At 34.8% G+C, this 19,264-nt stretch overlaps 1 protein-coding gene across 1 annotated transcript in view; it reads right to left on the minus strand.

Moving 5' to 3' along the window:
* LOC101899381 (uncharacterized) overlaps window positions 1-8,314 on the minus strand; it is a 202,821-nt gene extending 194,507 nt beyond the window's left edge. The window contains exon 1 of the mRNA XM_059127343.1: window positions 7,343-8,314. The gene's annotated coding sequence lies outside the window, so the exon portion shown is untranslated. The remainder of the gene's footprint in view (window positions 1-7,342) is intronic.
* Between the last annotated feature and the right edge of the window lie 10,950 nt (window positions 8,315-19,264).

Genomic DNA, 19,264 nt, shown 5'->3' on the forward strand with positions numbered 1-19,264 from the left:
ACTTGGGTAAAAAAATGTTTTTTTCATAGAAGTTATTTTTAAAATAACTTCTGGGGAGAATATCCCAGACAAAAAACAAGGGAACTGTTGAGGATTGTGGCTCTTTCCGAAACCTAGGTATTCCCTGCCTTACCCTCTGGTAAACATTACCATCGTTCTCCACTAATAAAAAAACGTTGTTTTATAAAAACAACAATAAAGGGATAAAGCCTGACCATTTTGCAACAACAAAATACTACGGTATCCCGAACAAACAAGCCAACACTGTTCAATTTTCAAAAAAAAAAAATCCGTTAAAAATTCTGTTAAAATCTTAAAAATACCGAAAGTAGCCGTATATTAGGTATAGGCAACTTTTTTCATAAGCTATTACAATATTTAAATGCGAAACTTGAAAAAAAATCTGTTTTAAATGTAGCTAAAATCTTCAAAATACCGAATATAGGGAGGTAACATGGGGGTTATAAAACGTGGACCTGCACAGACAACTTTCTGCCATAGGCTATAGTATTTATTACGAACTTCAAATGCAAAATTTGAAACATTTCCTGTAAATAATGTCGCTAAAATCATCAAAATACGGAATATGGGGGGTGGGGTGTACCGTTATATGGCGGCTATACGAAAACGTTGACCTATATGGTCCATTTTCTGTCTTATGCTGTAGTATCCAATACGAACTTCAAATACCAAATTTGAAACAATTGCGGTGAATATTTTCGCTAAAATTATCAAAATATCGAATATTGGGAGGTACCGTTATATGAGGGCCATACCAAAACATGGACCTACGTGGCTAATTTCCATTACCAAACGTCCTGCAAACATAATATTCATTTGAGTAAAATGTTATAAATCTACTTCAATTCGTTCGGAAGCTAGAGTGATTTCCACAGACGGACGGACATTGCTAAATCGACATAGAATTTTATGTCATAGAATTTTATGCTGATCAAGAATATAATATACTTTGTGGAGTCTAAAATGTATATTTCGAGGTGCTACATACGGAATGACAAACTTAATATACCCTCCAACTATGGTGGAGGGTATAAAAAAAACCGAAGTTAAAAAAATGTTTGGTGATGAGGATATTGTTACAATGAACCACCAAAAGCAAATAAAAATTTAAAAGACATGGAGGGTTCGAAAGTTGTTAAGAAGTAATTTTTTCAAATTAAAAGTCAACAACCCATCAATGAAGCACTTCAATTTATTTATGGAAATCTCTAATGTCGAGAAATGTTAAAATTGACATCTAACCCTCAAGCCGTGACAAAAAATAGTTTTTTCTCCAAATAACTATTCAATATGGGATCAATTTAATAAGATCGCAAATTGAACAACTTTAACGAGTGAAATCAAAATAGGAGCTATTTATTGCAGTACATCATTAATTGGAGGAAACATTCCTTTCGTTTTATACCATAGAATCAAGTCAATTTGTGTATGTCCGGAAAGGACGTGGACTCAGATTTAATTAAGAGGATTTTTGCACAGTTTATTTGATTGTCCCAAAGACGAACCCTATTAAATCTGGTGTAGATATAGTTTCGAAGGGATAAAGCTGGAGTCCCGAGATTTGATATTGAGATCTCTGTTGGTATCTGGAATTGAGATATGAAGGTGGTTTCGGAAATGTGTACAATAATTGCAATGAAAGTACTAAGTAGTACTGAATTGGGTATTGGGAGAAGGAATAGAGTAAAAATCCTGAAATTTGATATTGAGGTCAATGTTGGAATCTAAGTTTGTGATATGAAGATTTTGAAAATGCGTTCTTTAACTGTGCGAAAAGAACAAAATTCTACTAAATTTGGTATTGGGTGAAAGCATAGGGCTTGAATTCTCAAATTTGATGCTGAGGTTCTGCTGGTATCTGAGATTGCGATATGGAGGTGGTTTTAATTGTACGAAAAGTACTAAATAGTTCTAAATTTGGTATTGGGTGAAGGAATAAAACTGAAATCCCGAAATTTGATATAGGTGTCACTTTATTGGTGCATGTGGTTAAGATATGGAGGTGGTTTTGGAAATGTATACTATAAATGTTCGAAAAGTACTAGGTGGTCCTAGATTTGGTAATGGAGAAATTAAAGTTTTTTAAGGTTAATGTTGGCTTCTGAGGTTGATACATGAAGATTATTTTGTAAATGCGAACTTTAACTGTACGAAAACAACTAAATTCTGCTAAATTTGGTATTGGGGGAAAGTATAAGACTCGAATTATCAAATTTGATACTGAGGTTCTCTTGGTATCTGGAATTGAGATATGGAGTTGTTTTTTGGAAATTAGTTCTATAATTGTACGAAAAGTACTAAATTTGGTATTGGGTGAAGGAATGTCGCTGAAATCTTGAAATTTGATGTAGGTGTCACTTTGTTGGTGACTAGGGTTAAGATAGGAAGGTGGTTTTGGATATGCGAACTACAATTGTACGTAAAGTACTATGTGGTCCTAAATTTGGTATTGGGTGAATGGATAGAGCTAGAATCTCAAAATTTGATTTTGAGGTCTTTGTTGGTATTTAGGATTGAGATATGGATATGATTTTGGAAATGCGTAAATTAACTGTACGAAAATAACTAAATGCTACTATATTAGGTGCTGGGTGAAGAATAGAACTGGAATCCTGAAATTTGATATGTATGTCACTGTTGGTGTCTGTGGTTAAGAGGAGTTGGTTTTGAAAAGGTGTACTACGAACCTACAAAAACTGCAAAATGACACAACATGTGTCGAAATTCGGTATCGAGGTCACTGGTGGTTTTGTAGAAGGAGGTGGAGTGTATACTATGTTTTTTTCGAACAGTACTAAATGGTACAAAATTCGCCGTTGACTGAATGGATAGAGTTTGAATCCTGAAATTTGAGGTCACTGTTGTTGGATGTGAAACCATTGCGCAAGGGTAATACACTCTTCGATAAACTTCAAAATTTAAGAAGACTTTTTGGTGCAAAAAGTATTGTAACAAATAAAACCTAGAAAGTTTAAAAAAATTAGTCCGATATATAAAGTTTGGATTATTATTATTTTTTTTAAATGAACAATTTGTGCTAAAACTGTTGGAAGTAATCAAAAATTTTAAGGTGGACTTTTCACTGACGAAGTAGGGGGCACTTGCTGGGTAATTCGATATTTCCGTTTCTCAACAAATATTACTCTTTGGTATATCCCCCATACAACAAAACCGCATGATTGTGGGTATTTTGAGGATAATGGTTCCAAGTTCCATACAAGTCAGGTGTAATTTCGCATTTCGATTTCTCATGGAGTATTTTAATTTCTCGAAAAAAATCAATGTATGTCCACTTTTTGATCTTGCATCCAGACAAGGGTAACTACTAATTTTCAATATTTTGAAGTATCCGATCAGGTTCTTTATAGCCAGATAAACTCTTCTTAAAAATATAAAATAGATCTTACTTATTTTATTTATTTGATATAGTTTTTCATAGCGGTTTTAGGTGTTTACCAGATTACCAATACCATTTATTGATTTTTCTCCTATTTTTTGTATATTTTAAATAGAAAAGATAATTTTTGTCCGAAAAAGTACCAAAATGCATTTCTTTGTACGCCCTTGGATTGAATTATTTTCTTTTACAATAGAAGTAGATATTTTATTTGGGATAGTCAGATTTTCTGTCCGAATATCAGAGAGTAAAAACATCAATACCCCACGGATTCAAACATTTCCTAAATTATTTCTCTTATTGGAATTATGTTTTTCTTGGCAGGACAATTCATGAAATTTCCAATACAAAAAAGGAAATGAAATAAGCAAATGTTGAAAACCAGGTAAGACGATGATGACAAACAAAGTTAATCGATTTCTATTTTTGTGGGCTTGCAATGTAGTTATCTTTATTTGTTAAGGACAGACAAACAAACAATCTACCTGGCATGAAAGTGAAAATGACATTGTGGATTTTCCGGAAATAGAATTATTTTCCCACATTTTTCCATTGCACAGTTGCAATGCAAAAGTCATGGTTAATATTTTTAGTTATTTAAAACGAAGTTGTGGCGACAAGCAACAAATCTAAATGAACCTTCAACACATTTCTTTCTGGAAAGGCAAAGCATTAAACACTACAGCTAACATTTATTTTTCCTCAAATAGAACACTTAATGGGCACAAGAAGAAAATTTCGTTTTTGCTCCCAAATATCGATAGTGTCAGATATTCGATATTTTTTTAAGTATTAACCGCGCTTTACGGGCTGAATGTTTTTTATTTGTTATTTCTAATTTTTAGAGGTTAGGAAACATTTTTGCAAAACACCTAAAAGTGTAGATCCATCGGCTTATACTCCCTATTTTAATAACTTTTTTTCTTTTCGGGAGTTGAAGTCAAGTTTGAAATAGTTCTAAAATTAGCCCCCTTTGTATGGGGGCTATACGAAGACGTGGATCTGTACAAGGACATTTTCTGTCACCGGAAGTAGTAACAATTTCGAACTTCAAGTCCAGCAAAAACTGTGAGACAAATCAATAAAATTTCGAATACCTAGAGGTACAGTTATATGGGAACCTAGAAAGACAGTTTTGTGTGAGAATGTTTCCTACATACTGGAAGACAAACTGCCAGTTTACAGCAGATTCTGGTTATAATTGAGCCTAAAACAACAAAAACATTCTAAATCTGGCGGTACAGTACATGCGGCCTATACCAACACCTGGACCTACAGCCCAATGCCAAAAATTCTACGGACCTAAATTACATCTGCGTACTTTTATTATTAACCAACTTTGGAAGATTGAGTGATTTCCGCAGACGGACGGGCATTCCTATAGAATTATAAACTGATCAAGAATGTACAGAATGAGATAAAAACAAGTTAAAAAGCAGTAAGTTCGGCCGGGACAAACTTTGAATACCCTTTACCATTTGAAACGAATTTGGAAATTAAAAAAAAATGAAATCCTTAAAAAATTCTGTTAAATTTTAAAAATACCGAATATTGGCGTTATATTGGGGTCTTTATGACGTGGACCTACATACAAATTCGAAACTTGAAATAAGCGGTGAATAATGTAAAATATCGTATATAGGGAGGTACCATTATGTCGGAGCTGTGCGAAGACCTGGAGCAGCATAGACAATTTTCTGTCACAGGCTATAGCATCCATTACTAACGTCAAATACGATCTCTCAAACAATTTCGTTGGGTATTTTACCTAAAAAATACGCCAAAATACCGAATATAGGGAGGTACTGATATATGGGGCCTATACGAAGACCTGGATCTGCACGAACTCTAAATACGTAATTTGAAGCAATTCCGGTGAATAATGGCGCTAAAATCATCAAAATACCGAATTTTGGGAGGTACCGTTATTGGGGGCTATACGAAGACGTGGATCTGGACAGACAATTTTCTGTCATATGCTGTAGCATCCATTACGAATCTCAAATACCAAATTTGAAATAATAATGTCGCTGAATAATGTCGCTAATATCATCAAAATACCGAATATGGGGAGGTACCGTTATATGGGGGCTATATGAAAACGTGGATCTACATGGCCCATTTACGAACTTAACCTGACTACTGGAAAAATGAACATGTGTGCAAAATGTTAGCCTTCTATCTCAATTCGTTCGAAAGATAGCGTGATTAGAACAGACAGGCGGACAGACAGACAGGCAGACAAACGGACGGACATAGACGGACATAGAATTTTATGCTGATGAAGAATATATATACTTTGTTGGGTCTGACATGAGTATTTCGAGGAGTTACAAACGGAATGACAAAGTTAATATACCCTCCATAGTATGGTGGAGGGTATAAAAACTGCAACAAATTCATTTTAATATTTTTTTTAAATTTTATTGAATGAAAGAAAAAATGTCTGAAATATAATCAAATCTTTGAATAAGTTTAGATTTGTTCGAATTGGTCACCTTTGGCACAAATTATGGCCTTCAACCGGCCAATGAAATCGTCACACGCTATCCGAATGTTCCTCTGCAGTATTTTGGCCCATTCCCGGCAAAGCGCTTACCAACCTTGCTTTTCAAAATACTCCAGACAGAATAGTCCGGATTGGTATCCGGAGATTTTGGTGGCCATTGTGCGCTGGTAATGAAACGAGGAACCTCATTTTGTAACCATTCTTGGGTGGCGCGTGCTGAGTGCGATGGTGATGAGACTTGCTGGAATTTCCAAGATCTGTAGCCAAAATGTTTGCGCGCCCAAGGCTTTAATACACCCTCCAGAATATTTTCGCGATAATATTCGGCATTTATTCTGATGCTACCATCGATTAATACGGCTGTTATGGCGGCCCCATCACCATGGTCGGCGCTTGAGTTCTGGTGGCCAACCGAAGGTGCACATTTTCAGCTGACTTCTTTAGCAAGTAAACACGATCATTTTGTTTGTTTACAAACTGCAGTTGTTTACAACGACTGTTTTCTCATCGGAGAACACAAAATTCGGCAGGTCACCACATTCGGCCAAGCGAAGCAACTCTTTAGCTCTTTCTGTTGTGGTGTAGGTAATTGCACTTTTTGACATTTACCCCGAGCTCATTTTTTAATATTTGCCGAATGGAATATTGCGATATGTTCAGCTCACGAGCCATTTTTCGGATGGTACGATACACAAAAGATTTATTCACATTTAAATGCTGGAGTGCTCTAACGATAGCCACTTGTGATTTTCCAGCCAAATATAAATAAATCACACTATCACGCTTGAATTCCATCCCGAATAACTTTTTTTCTGGAAAGTTCTCGCCAAAATGCTTTTGTACGCTTGTAAACAATATAGTAAGCTGTCACTGGAATAATTTTAACAGCTGTCGGACGAGTGACTTACAAATGACAGCAGTCTTATATTGGTTGCAGTTTTTTCATCTCACCCTGTGAAATCCACCTTTCATTACTAGTAAAGTTTATCGCAATGTATTTTACAGGCTGTGCGTAATGTACATTTTTGTTTTAGAATAAACCCCATTTTCTGGAAAATTATCATAGTTTGGTGTTTGAGGTTATTGACGGGTAGAAGCGTGTATTTCTAAAACATTCCATATTGGTATAAATTCATGTAACAATTAAAACATGTTGTCGGCATTTAAATTTTTGTTTGAATGAATACATCTTTAGGAATGCCCCCTACTATGTATGGTTAATGGTATAAAATACATTGATTTATCAAACAGAACACTACATCAATTCGCAACATTATTTTTGGTAATGTATAAGTTCGAGTACAACTTGAAACACCAACGAATGAATGCATCACAAACGTGTACAACTGTACATTTTACCACTTTTTTTTGAATTGTTTCAATTTCATACCAGAGTTGCATTTCAACACACTTACCTTTCTCAATAGATGTTGCCATATTGCAATCGTGTGCATTTAACCGCTTCATTTTAACTATTGTTGCTGCTCCGACTATTGTTCATGACGATGATGATGATGATGTTATCTTGGATGCTTTTGTTACACTGATCCTCATGGGTTCACACTCTCTCTGCCTGCGCTTTTTTGTCTCATTTGTTTACTTTGTTTTGATTTCCAACTTTATTGTTACACTTCGAGTTTGCTGGCGTGATTTGAGAGTAGGTATGAGAAAACATAAACAAAAAAGCAAAAAGAATCACTGCACTGCACTTCCACCTCTCTTTCTCCGCCACCACTTCACTCTCCACAGAGTGGGGAGAACTTCAACAGAAAATTCCCACACCGACCCAGCAGCAAAATATCGCTTACTCAACACAAAGATCACGATGACAACAAAATTGAAACCGGTTTCAAATTGAGAGCTGAGGTTTAGGTTTAAATTTTGTTATTTTTTTCTATAGATTTTTTGGTTTTCTGTTTTTGTTGGCCCGCAGTACCACGAAGCGAACGATGCGTTTTTTGTGTGGTTGGACGTTTTTCGGATACCACAAACTCCAGGTCTGAACGGTGAATAGATTTTTGCGCTTCCGTATACACAAACAAACAAAAACGTTGTTGTTTGCAAAGATTGTTATCGCAAAATTGTGTTTGAAAATTCTTTTGTTTTATTTTTACAAAATTAATGACGCTTTTAACAGGCGATTTAACTGAATTGTTGTTTTTGTTAAGACCGAGCACTTTAATTCCACGTTTTGTATTTTGTTTGTTTCATAAGAGAAAAATGTATTGGTTTTTTATTTATTCAAATAAAATGTATCTGCATTTCGTTTTTCACTTCCCACTTTTGTTTATGGCCGTTGTAACGTTGTTTGTTGCTGCCTCACTCAAAAAATGCACTTCGCTTTAAACTCCGCCACATTTCGAATGCAATCTCACAGAATGCTTGGAGCAGACTAAATTGAGCTTTGATCTAAACCACAAATGCTGTTGCTGCTCTTTTTGTTTGGAGCGGCTACGAATAAAGTCTGTTGTGGCAAATAAGACTGGTTTGTTGTGTTGTTGTTGGCGGTGTTGCTGCTGCTGCTGTTTCTTCTTTTATTGACTTAGAGAGCTTTGATCGGGAACAGGGAATTTTTATCTGAGTTTGTTGATTTGTTGTTGTTGTGGGAATAGTGTTGCCGTCGCTGTTCATTTGGTATGACTAAACGGTGAGTGTTTCGTCACAAAGGGTTGGTGGAATATTGTAATGAAGCGCACATTGGAAGAAATATGGGGAAAATGGTGAGAAATTTAAGAAAAAAAATATTCTGAAGAAGTTTAGGAAAAATACAATAATATAATAATTTGAGATCTCATAAAGGGTGATTTTTTAGCTATTATCATTTTGGTTTAAATTTTTTGTTTGGTCTAAAGATTAGCCGTGAAGTGTTTTACAAAGATATAATGATTGCAAATCTTTGCATTTTATTATCGAAATACTACTGTTTTTGTTATTTTATGCATAATTAGGTTTCAAGTGCCGGTTAGAAGTCGTTTTTATATGTCTTTTCAAAGTGAGAGAACTTTTATGTAAAACATTTTGATATAAAAAATTGATTTGTGATTTTTTGTACATTGCTATCCTTTTTATTATGGATGCCCTAAAAACTTTACAAATCAACATTCATTGTTTAGGGAATAAGACTTTTTCTTTGTGGTAATGGTAATCTGTCCTCAGGGAAGTTATTAAATATGTTGGGAAGGTGGAAACATTAGTAAACTAATTAAAAAATGTTCCGACTCCCAATGTTTTTTACATTGTTCAAATAAGAAAATGTTTTCCTTTTACACCAAAAAAGTCTTCAAAGGAGGATATCAGTAAAATGTCAAAGGAGGATATCAGTATAACCATTGCACTATGGACACTTATTTCAGCTCTATTCTTCACCCAATACCATATTTAGTAACATTTAGTACAATTATAAAACCGCTCTCAAAGACAGACACTAACAATGACATCTACATCAAATTTCAGGATTAAAGCTTTATCCCTTCCCCCAATACTAAATTTAAATAAATTTTAAGTTCTATTCGTCATATTATCTTACACATGTCCAAAGCCACTTCCATATCTCAATCCCAAATATCAAGAGAGAACTAAATATCAAATTTGAGGATATTTAGTTCCAGTACCACTTAATAGTACACATTTCCAAGTAGACGCATTTCGAAAGCATCGCCAAATTTCAAACACAAGATACCATCACTAATCTTAATATAAAATTTCAGAATTGTATATCTATCCCTTCATCCAATATCAAATATGTATAGTACTATTCAGTACTTTTCGCACAATTATAGCATACATTTTCCTAACCACCACCTTATGTCGGACTACACATAAACAGCGACCCTAATACAATATTTCAGATTTGAAACACCATCATCCAATACCGAATTGTACCAAATATAGTACTATTTACTAATTTTCGTGCAATTAAAGTACACATTTCCAAAACAACATATCTCAATCCCAGATTCTAATAGAGACCTAAATATTAAATTTCAGGATTTTAGTTTTAACCCTTCAACCCCATGCGAAATTAAGTACCATTTATTACTCTTCGAGCAATTATCAAACCATCACCAAATTTCAGAATTTTATCTCTATCCCAATACCAAATTAAGTACCTTTCAATACTTTTCGTACAGTTATAGCACACATTTCCGAAACCACCTCCATGTGTCCAGGCTATACACGAACAGCGACCCTAATACCAAATTTCAGATTTCAAGCACTATTTACTCACCCAATACCAAATTGTACCAAATATGGTACATTTTAGTACTTTACGTGAAATTAAAGCAAACATTTCCAAAACAACATTCATATCTCAATACTAGATACTAACAGAGACCTAAATATTAAATTTCAGGATTTCAGTTCTAACCCTTCACGCAATACCAAATTTAGTACTCTTCGAGCAAATATAGGATACATTTCCAAACCACCGCCAAATCTCAAACCCAAATACCCAATTTCAGAATGTTATCTCAATCCTAATACCAAATATAGTACCTTTCAGTACTTTTTCCGAAACCACCTCCATATGTCCAGGCTATACATTAACAGCGACCCTAATACAAAATTTCAGATTTCAAGCACTATTTACTTACCCAAATATAGTACTTTTCGTGCACTAATAGTACACATTTCCAAAACCAATTTCATGCATTAAACTTTCTTGACAACTTTGATTCTCATAGCAAAATTCAAGTTGTTAACTCTATCCGTTCACATAATACCAATGGGTACCATTTTTGAAGTTAAATATCATTTAAGAATTTTTCGTAGCCTTAAAGTTCAAATGTCCAAAAACCCTTTGGTTCATTTATCCTGTACTGCCTCAGTGACTCTCATTCCAAATTTCAGAATTCTAGATCATTCCGTTTGCCCAATACATTTCAATTCTTAGTACTTTTCGTACATTTAAGGATGAATTTCCAAAAACCCAGCATTACTACACGCCTACGCACCAAGGCTGACTTAATTTATATTGGTTTCACACATTAATTTGAAAAACGACCGAGAAAAATTGGTCAAAATATTAGGAAAAAGTAAAAGAAGTAAGTTCGGCTTAGACGAAATATGAATATCCTCCACCATTTTGAAAGAATTTGGAAATTAAAAAAAATACGTTGAAATTGCAAAGGCAAGTTCTGTCATAGGCCATTACAATATTCAAATACGAAACATAAAAATTTGCGGTAAATAATGTCACTAAAATTATCAAATACTGAATATAGGGAGGGACCTACTATCTGATTTTTTTTTTATGGCACCGGCTTTGGTAGCTATTACGACGTGGAAATTTTAAATTTGAAACAATTCCAGTGAATAATATCTCAAAATTTATTGGGTACTTTCATATGGGGGCTATACGAAGACGTGGGTCCGTATAACAAATTGTCACAGAGTGTAGTACCAATAATGAACCTCAAATACGAAATTTGATACAATTCCGGTAAATAAAGTAGCTACAATCATCAAAATATTAAATATAGGGAGGCACCATTATACGGGAGCTATACCAAAATTTGGACCTATAAAGCCCATTTTCATGACCAAAAGTCCTGCAGAACAAACACACGTCTAAGTAATTTTTTTTTATTAACCAACTTCACTAGTGTGATTTCCACAGACGGACGGTCATGCTGAAATACCGTTTGCTGCAAAATACATGATTGTGATTAAAAAATTGAAAAAAGTCAAATACAAGGGTTTAAAAAATACTATGTTTATTGTCAAATTGTTGTCAAAATAACCTTATTGTCCGACCATATTGAATGGGATAATTAAGTTTAAAATTAAGATACTAAATTAAAAAAAAATTGAAATTTTGATATTACTTTAGAATATCAAATGGAAATTCTGAATTTCAATCACAATATCCTGAATTTCAAATGCAATTTGTAAATTTCAAATAAAAATTTTAGGTTTCAATTAATGTGTTCTGAATTCTTAATAGAAACTCTGAATTTCAATTGACATTATCTGAATTTGAAATTTTATTTTCAAATGAAATTTCTGAGTCTCAATTTACATTTTTTTAAATAAAATTAAATAATTTGAATTTCACGAGCACTTTCTGAATTTCGATTGTTATTTTCTGATTTATATTTGAAAATGGTGTTTGAATATTTTCACATTACATTCACATCATTCAATTCATTCATTCAACACCACGCAGTTATCGATATCAATATCGGTTCGTATGTGTGCTAAACAATTGTATTTATATATTTTATAAACCAATCCACCGCAAAACGACAATTGAAATTTCCGCTCGCACGTAAATTTTTGGACGATATGTTTGAAAACAGAATTTACAGCCTGTTCCACGATCTCGAAAGAAAATTTGTGCGAACGAAGGCTACTCACTCACTTTCGTATAAGAATGCGTTCCACTAACTTTCGTTCTTTCTTTCGCATAGCCTTACGTGATTCAGTGCTGCTAAATATTTGTTTGGAAAAATTAATCGCGAAATAAGGCAAAAAAGCGCCAAATGTCTAATTTAAACGCGAAAAAGCAGCAGTGGCTCTGTCTCAACTGACATTTCAGTTGTAAACAAACAAATTGTAAATAAACAAACAAAATAAAAATTCTAGTGATTGTGTTCAAACTATTTGTGCTCTTAGAAAATAAAAAAAGAATATTTCCGTAGCCCTATTTTTTATGGATGATGTGGAGGAGGTTCAAAATGTGCCACGGAGGCATTTAAGAGATGCTTCGAATTTATTTGAAGTACCTAACAACCAGTAAGTATGATTGTATTTTTACATTTTTGAAATAACAAAAAATAATAATAATAATTTTTTCAAGGTTTGTGGCCAATTTTCGTGTGTCGAAGGAAGTTTTCGGGCTCTTTTGGATATGATGGAAGTGAAGTGGGTGCCCGGTTGCAGAACTACCCAAATCCGCCCCGATTTAAAACTTCTTCTGCTGCTTCCAAAAATTGGCACTCCTCTGGCGAACACAGGATTCTCCTCCATATACTAGTGCCCGCAGCTGTGTAGTTGATGATTTTTTTGTGCTGGAATTGAGAAAATAAAAAAATATATATTTGTTGTTCACATATTAAATTGCATTTATTATTTTTACTTACATTTTTGTTTCCATTTTCAAACAAGCAATGTTTATGTTAAAACAATTTTCCTTAATTGTTATTATACGATAGCAAACACACAAGTGACTGATTTTGACATTTGTGTTCGCATGCGTACGAAAGAAAAAAGATAGTGGAACGCAAAATTACACTGAAATGCTTACGTTTTCGTTCGCTTTGATTTTCGTGCAAATTTTCGTTCTGATGGATTTTAGTGGAACGGAAATCAGCTGTTTGTCGTGTAAAAGTTGTGCGAACGTGTTCTTTCGATATCGTGGAACTGGCTGTTAATTTAACAAGGTTTGTGTCGTGTCTGCTACATTCGCCGCCCAGCGGCCAATAGTGTACGTAAATATAAGTTCACAAATCTAAAATCTGCTGATTTATCTGAAAAGATACTGCAGTGGTCTGTGGATAGACTATTCAGCAAATTGTTATTTATACGAAGGCATAAACCGTAACAAATTTATCTGTATTTTTAATACAGTTCCCATAACCCGGCGCTAGATGTCAGTGCTTTCAATTGTACAGGTGTCGTTTGGATGCAAAGTACAACAACAAAAGATATACGCTTGAAGAATTTTAGTGGGCTAGGCATTGCAATGAAACAAATATGAGATAGAAGGCATAATTTGATATGACCATTTATGCAAACGGATCTTATTTCTATCATAGTATTTTAACTTCGACTAAAAAAGGAACGCTATAAAAGAGTTGTATTCTATCAAAAATATTTATAAAGCATGAAATAGATTGTTTTATTACACTGTGCGACAAAACTCAATTTTTCGTAAAATTACAGAAAACACCCTGTGGATTATGAAAGTACAGCTAAAAATAAATGTTTAAGTAAAGCTAAAAATTAAAGGCATTTGTAACGGCGTTTTTAAAATTTCCATTGCGATTTAACCTAATAGAGGGGGCAAATTAATTGTATGCCACATTTTGTTTTGAGAATTTCGGATTAAGATTCCTTGGGATACGTGAATCCTAGGTATATAGTGTATTCGGCCACATTGCAGATAAAATTAAGAGGATTTTTTGGTTCATTATTTTTTAACTACGAAGCAAATAACCAAATGATTCTTTTTGGTCATTTTCCAAAATATGAATAAAAATGTTCTGAAAAATTATTTGCTATGAAATTCCACAATTGATTTCAAAATACAACAAACAAGTCTACATCTTACATAATAGCCAGGAATGAACATATATAAAAATCACATTTTAGGGTTGAAGCCGCACTTTAGGCGAGTTTAAACAACAATCTCCAATAAAAGGAAAACTTCAAAGACAAAAATCCTCTTTATTGAGTTTCACTGAAAAATAAATCTACAGGGTGAGATGAAAAAACTGCAACCAACTTCAGACTGCTGTCCTTTCTCAGCCACTCGTCCGATATTGTTACGAAGCATTTTGGTGAGAATTTTCCAGAAAAAAGTTATTCATGATTTCATTCAAGCGTGATAGTGTGATTTCTATATATTTGGCTGGAAAACCACAAGTGGCTATCGTTAGAGCACTCCAGCATTTAAATGTGTATAAATCTTTTGTGTCTTGTATCATCGCTCGTTACCGTGATACTGGTAGCGTAGCCCGACGTCAAGGAAGTGGACGGAAGAAAACAGCAACATCAGCAGAAATGGCTCGAAAAGTAAGGAAGCGACTTGATCGAAACCCGCGTCGCAGTGGCCGAAAAATGGCTCGTGAGCTGAATGTATCGCAATATTCTATCCGGCAAATATTGAAAAATGAACTCGGGGTAAAGCCATTGAAATTCAAGAAAGTGCAAGATTTTACACTGCAACAGAAAGAAAATAGACTTAAAAGAGCTAAAGAGTTGCTTCGCTTGGCCGAAAGTGATGAACTGCAGAATTTGGTTTTCTCCGATGAGAAAACATTCGTTGTCCACCAGTTTGTAAACAAACAAAATGATCGTGTTTACTTGCCAAAGAGGTCATCTGAAAATGTGTATCTTCGGTTGGCCACCAGAACTCCAACCCCGGCCATGGTGATAGTGCGGGTCGCCATAACAGCCGATGGTCGCTCTCCGCTCTATTTATCGACCGTGGCGTCAGAATAAATTCCGAATATTATCGCGAAAATATTCTGGAGGGTGTATTAAAGCCTTGTGCACTCAAACATTTTGCCCGCAGACCTCGGACATTTCAACAGGACTCAGCACCATCGCACTCAACACGCGCCACCCAAGAATGGTTACAAAATGAGGTTCCTCGCTTCATTATGACATTTGACTTGTTATACCCTCGACCATAGCATGGAGGGTATATTAAGTTTGTCATTCCATTTGTAACACTTCGAAATTTACATTTTAGACCCCACAAAGTACAGGGTTGTCCATATTCGATGGACCCATCTGGCAACGCCATAACTTTTGACAGAGATGTCACATCGCTTAATGACATACCGCGTTTGAAGCGTCAGTCCAAGCAGATTTTTACCATGAACCAATACACGCCACGCGAAATAGTTGAAATTTACATTCAACAGAAGAAGTCAATTGTGAAAACTCAACGTGCTTTTAAAACATTAAAAAATGTGAGAAGTGCGCCTTCTAAGCGTTTATACGAAAAATTTTCGACTGGTAAGGCTCTTTCTAATCCGAAGAGGTCATATAAAAGTCGACCAAGGCGATCGGCCGAGAATATCGCTGCCGTACGAGCCAGTGTTGAGAGGTCCCCAAGAACATCCCAAAAACGCCGTTCTCAGCAGTTGGGCTTGGTTCGGTCTGGGCCCAAAGAGTCATGGGTCCGTCGAATATGGGCAACCCTGTATATATAATCTTGATCAGCATAAAATTCGATTTCCGTCCGTCTGTTCGTCTGTCCGTCTGTTGAAATCACGCTAGCTTTCGAATGAATTGAAGTGGATTGATACAGCTTTACTCAAATGTATATTTTGTCTGTAGGACTTTTAAAAATGGGTCATGAAGGTCCACGTTTTGGTATAGCCCCCATATAACGGCACCTCCCGATATTCGGTATTTTGATGATTTTAGCGACAATATTCATCGGAATTGTTTTAAAAGTGGTATTTGAAGTTCGAAATGGATACTACAGCTTAAGACAGCAAATTGTGTATGCAGGTCCACGTCTTCGTATAGCCCCTACATAACTGTACCCCCCGATATTAGGTATTTTGATGATATTAGCGATGTTATTCACCGGAATTATTTCAAATTTGGTATTTGAAGTTCGAAATAAATACTATAGCCTAAGACAGCAAATTGTTTCCAAATAACGGTAACTCCCGATATTCGGTATTTTCCTGATTTTAGTGACATTATTGATCGGAATTGTTTCAAAATTGGTATTGCCTGTGCAGGTCTACCTCTGCGTATAGCCCCCATATAACGGTTCCTGTCGATATTCGGTATTTTGCTGATTTTAGCGACATTATTGATCGGAATTGTTTCAAATGCGGTATTTGAAGTTCGTAATGGATACTACAGTCTAAAACGGAAAATTTTCTGTGCAAGTCTACGTCTTCGTGTAGCCTCCATAAAGCTGTAACTCCCTATATTCGGTATTTTGATGATTTTAGCTACATTATTCACCGATTTTTTTAAGTTTCGCATTTGAATATTTTAATGTCTTATGATAAAAGTTACCTATGCATGTCCATGTCGTCATATAGACCCTATTATAACAGCTACATTCGGTATTTTTAAGATTTTAACAGAATTTTGACGGATTCCATTGTTTTTGAGAATTGCCAAATTCGTTCCAAATGGTGGAGGCTTTTTTACTTGTTTTTATCTCACTTTGTATGTAATATATCATCATCATGTAATACCTACTCAATGGGTTTGTTCCTAATAATTGCCAGAATATTGTTATATCTTGACACACTTTACGGTAGTATTAATAAGCAATAATCATCTTGCAATAATGGATCAATTTGGATTATATTTTTCAAATTTGGAATTTAAAATGCCTTATCTTGAAAATACAGGACAGAGGGTGTTAAAACTTCAAACTGATTGAACTTTACCTGCTTTACTACATTCCCCATATAACGGTACTTTCCGATATTCGACCTTTGGTGATTTTAGCCAAATCTTCAGACTGATTTGTTTAAATTCGATATTATAAGGCTGATCTTTAGGCATTTTATACTTTTTAAAAAAATTTAATTCTAAAAAAAAACTAAAACAAAATTTTTTTATTTCTTGTGTTCGATTATTGCTGGGGTTTAAATTCAATAATTTTTATCAGATAAAAACAACTGTTGTATAAAATTAACCACAATGTCACTAATTTAAGTCTAGACATTGTCGTTTAACTTAACTTTAGTCCAAACTTTTTTATTTCAAATTGGTATCTTGTCTCAATGTGTTGATAATAATTTGCCTAAATTTGTGCCAAATTATGCACGATCCCTTCGTGTTGTTTTTTGGGAGCTAATTTGATATGCAATTTCTTCTGCTGCTGCCGCCATGAAGCGTTAGATCTTCTACTGGTATTCGGATTTTTTCGTTTTTTTTTTTTTTTGCTGTTTTTTGGACATCAGAAGCCTTGACCTTATAAAGTGGCCGAGCCAAACGCCAGAGAGTGTGTTTAGTGTCTAATGCCAATTGTGTGCCTCTGGATGTTCATGACTGACTGATTGACTGCCGAGGCTGTTCAAAAGAAACATTTCTAAATGTGTGGCTTACCTTCCTTAAAGATTTAATGATTTTAATGATGGTCAATAAAAGTCTGGCCTAAAAATAAGCCAGAAAAAATTTAATGAATAAACATTTTTTTTGCTAATGTTTTGTCCTAAATTTATGCAAATTGTAGGGATTTAGATTTTGTCTGAACGGATGTTAACGGTATTTTGTTTTATTTTTTGGTTTGGTACTCAAAACACTTTGAATGTGTTCAATGAAAGATGTTGTTTTCAAGGACAAATTTGGAAATAATGGAGTGGGATAGAAAGGCGCTCTAAAAATGAGCTGTAGGTAAAGTTTAGGGACAAGCAAGAGATGGTCTCAATAGACGAGCTGAATAAACGAACTGAAAGAAATCTTTCCTATAGAGAAAAGGCCACCTTACCGACTATCTGAAGATTGTCTTTACAGGCGGGCGGGATAGTCCCTCAATCCATAGAAGACCTCTATTTCAAAGTTCTATACATCGATAGATAGAATACTTTGAAAGATTCTTCTATAGACGGAATATGTTCAAGAAGTCTTCCAAAAACGGACCGTCATACGGTCTTCTATCAATTGGCCGTCAATTATTAGAAGACCTTCAGGAAGCCTTCAATGGAGAAAACATCTGTCAAGAGGCCTCCTATGGTTGGAAAAACATCAAGAGGTCTCTTATCGATGTGAGACCTTCAAGATGTCTTGAAGGATTAGAGAACCTTCAATAGGTCTTTATAGAAGACTTTCTAGAGCTCTTTTATGGATAGACCACATTAAGGGGCTTCTATAGAAAATTACGTTTAAGATGCAGTCTAGGCATGGACTTTTAACGGGTCTTCTATGGATAACAGAGCTCCAGGAGATCTTTTATGGATCTAAAACCTTCAAAAAGTCTCCTACAAGACCTTCAAGAAGCCTCCGATGGATATTACACCTCAAAGAGGTCATTAATGGGTGGGATGCCTCCCAGAGATCTACTATGGACAGGAGGCCTTTAAGAGGTATTTTATGGATAGAAGACCATTAAGAGGACTTTTGTGGAAACAAAATCTTCAAGAGGTCTTGTATAATTAGAAGACCTTTAGGAGGTCTTCTATTGAGAGAACATCTGTCAAGAGGCCTTCTATGGTTAGAAATCATCAAGCCGTCTTCTTCAAGAGGTCTTCAAGGATTAAAGGACCTTCAATTGGTCTTTTTGAATAGAAGATCTTCGAGAGCTCTTTTATGGATAGAGATCGAGGGGCTTCTATAGAAAATTACGTTTATGAAGAAGTTAAAAGGTTTTCTATGGATAGCAGAGTTCCATGAGGTTTTTTATGGATATAAGAACTTCAAAAAGTCTTCTATGGGTATAAGACCTTTAAAAGGCCTCCTATGGATATGGAACCTCCAAGAGGTCTTTAATGGATAGAAGGCCTTTAAGAGGTATTTTATTGATAGGAGACCTTTATAGGTCTGTTTTGTGTAGGAGGCCTTCAATGAGTTATTCTATGTATAGGAGATTTTTAAGAGGTCTTCTGTAAAAAGAAGATCTTTAAAAGGTCTTCTATGTTTAGAAAGTCTTTAAAGGGTCTTTTATGGATAGAAGACCTTCCAGA

The sequence above is a fragment of the Musca domestica genome, unplaced genomic scaffold (genome assembly GCF_030504385.1).
Source record: "Musca domestica strain aabys unplaced genomic scaffold, Musca_domestica.polishedcontigs.V.1.1 44, whole genome shotgun sequence".
Lineage (NCBI taxonomy): Eukaryota > Metazoa > Arthropoda > Insecta > Diptera > Muscidae > Musca > Musca domestica.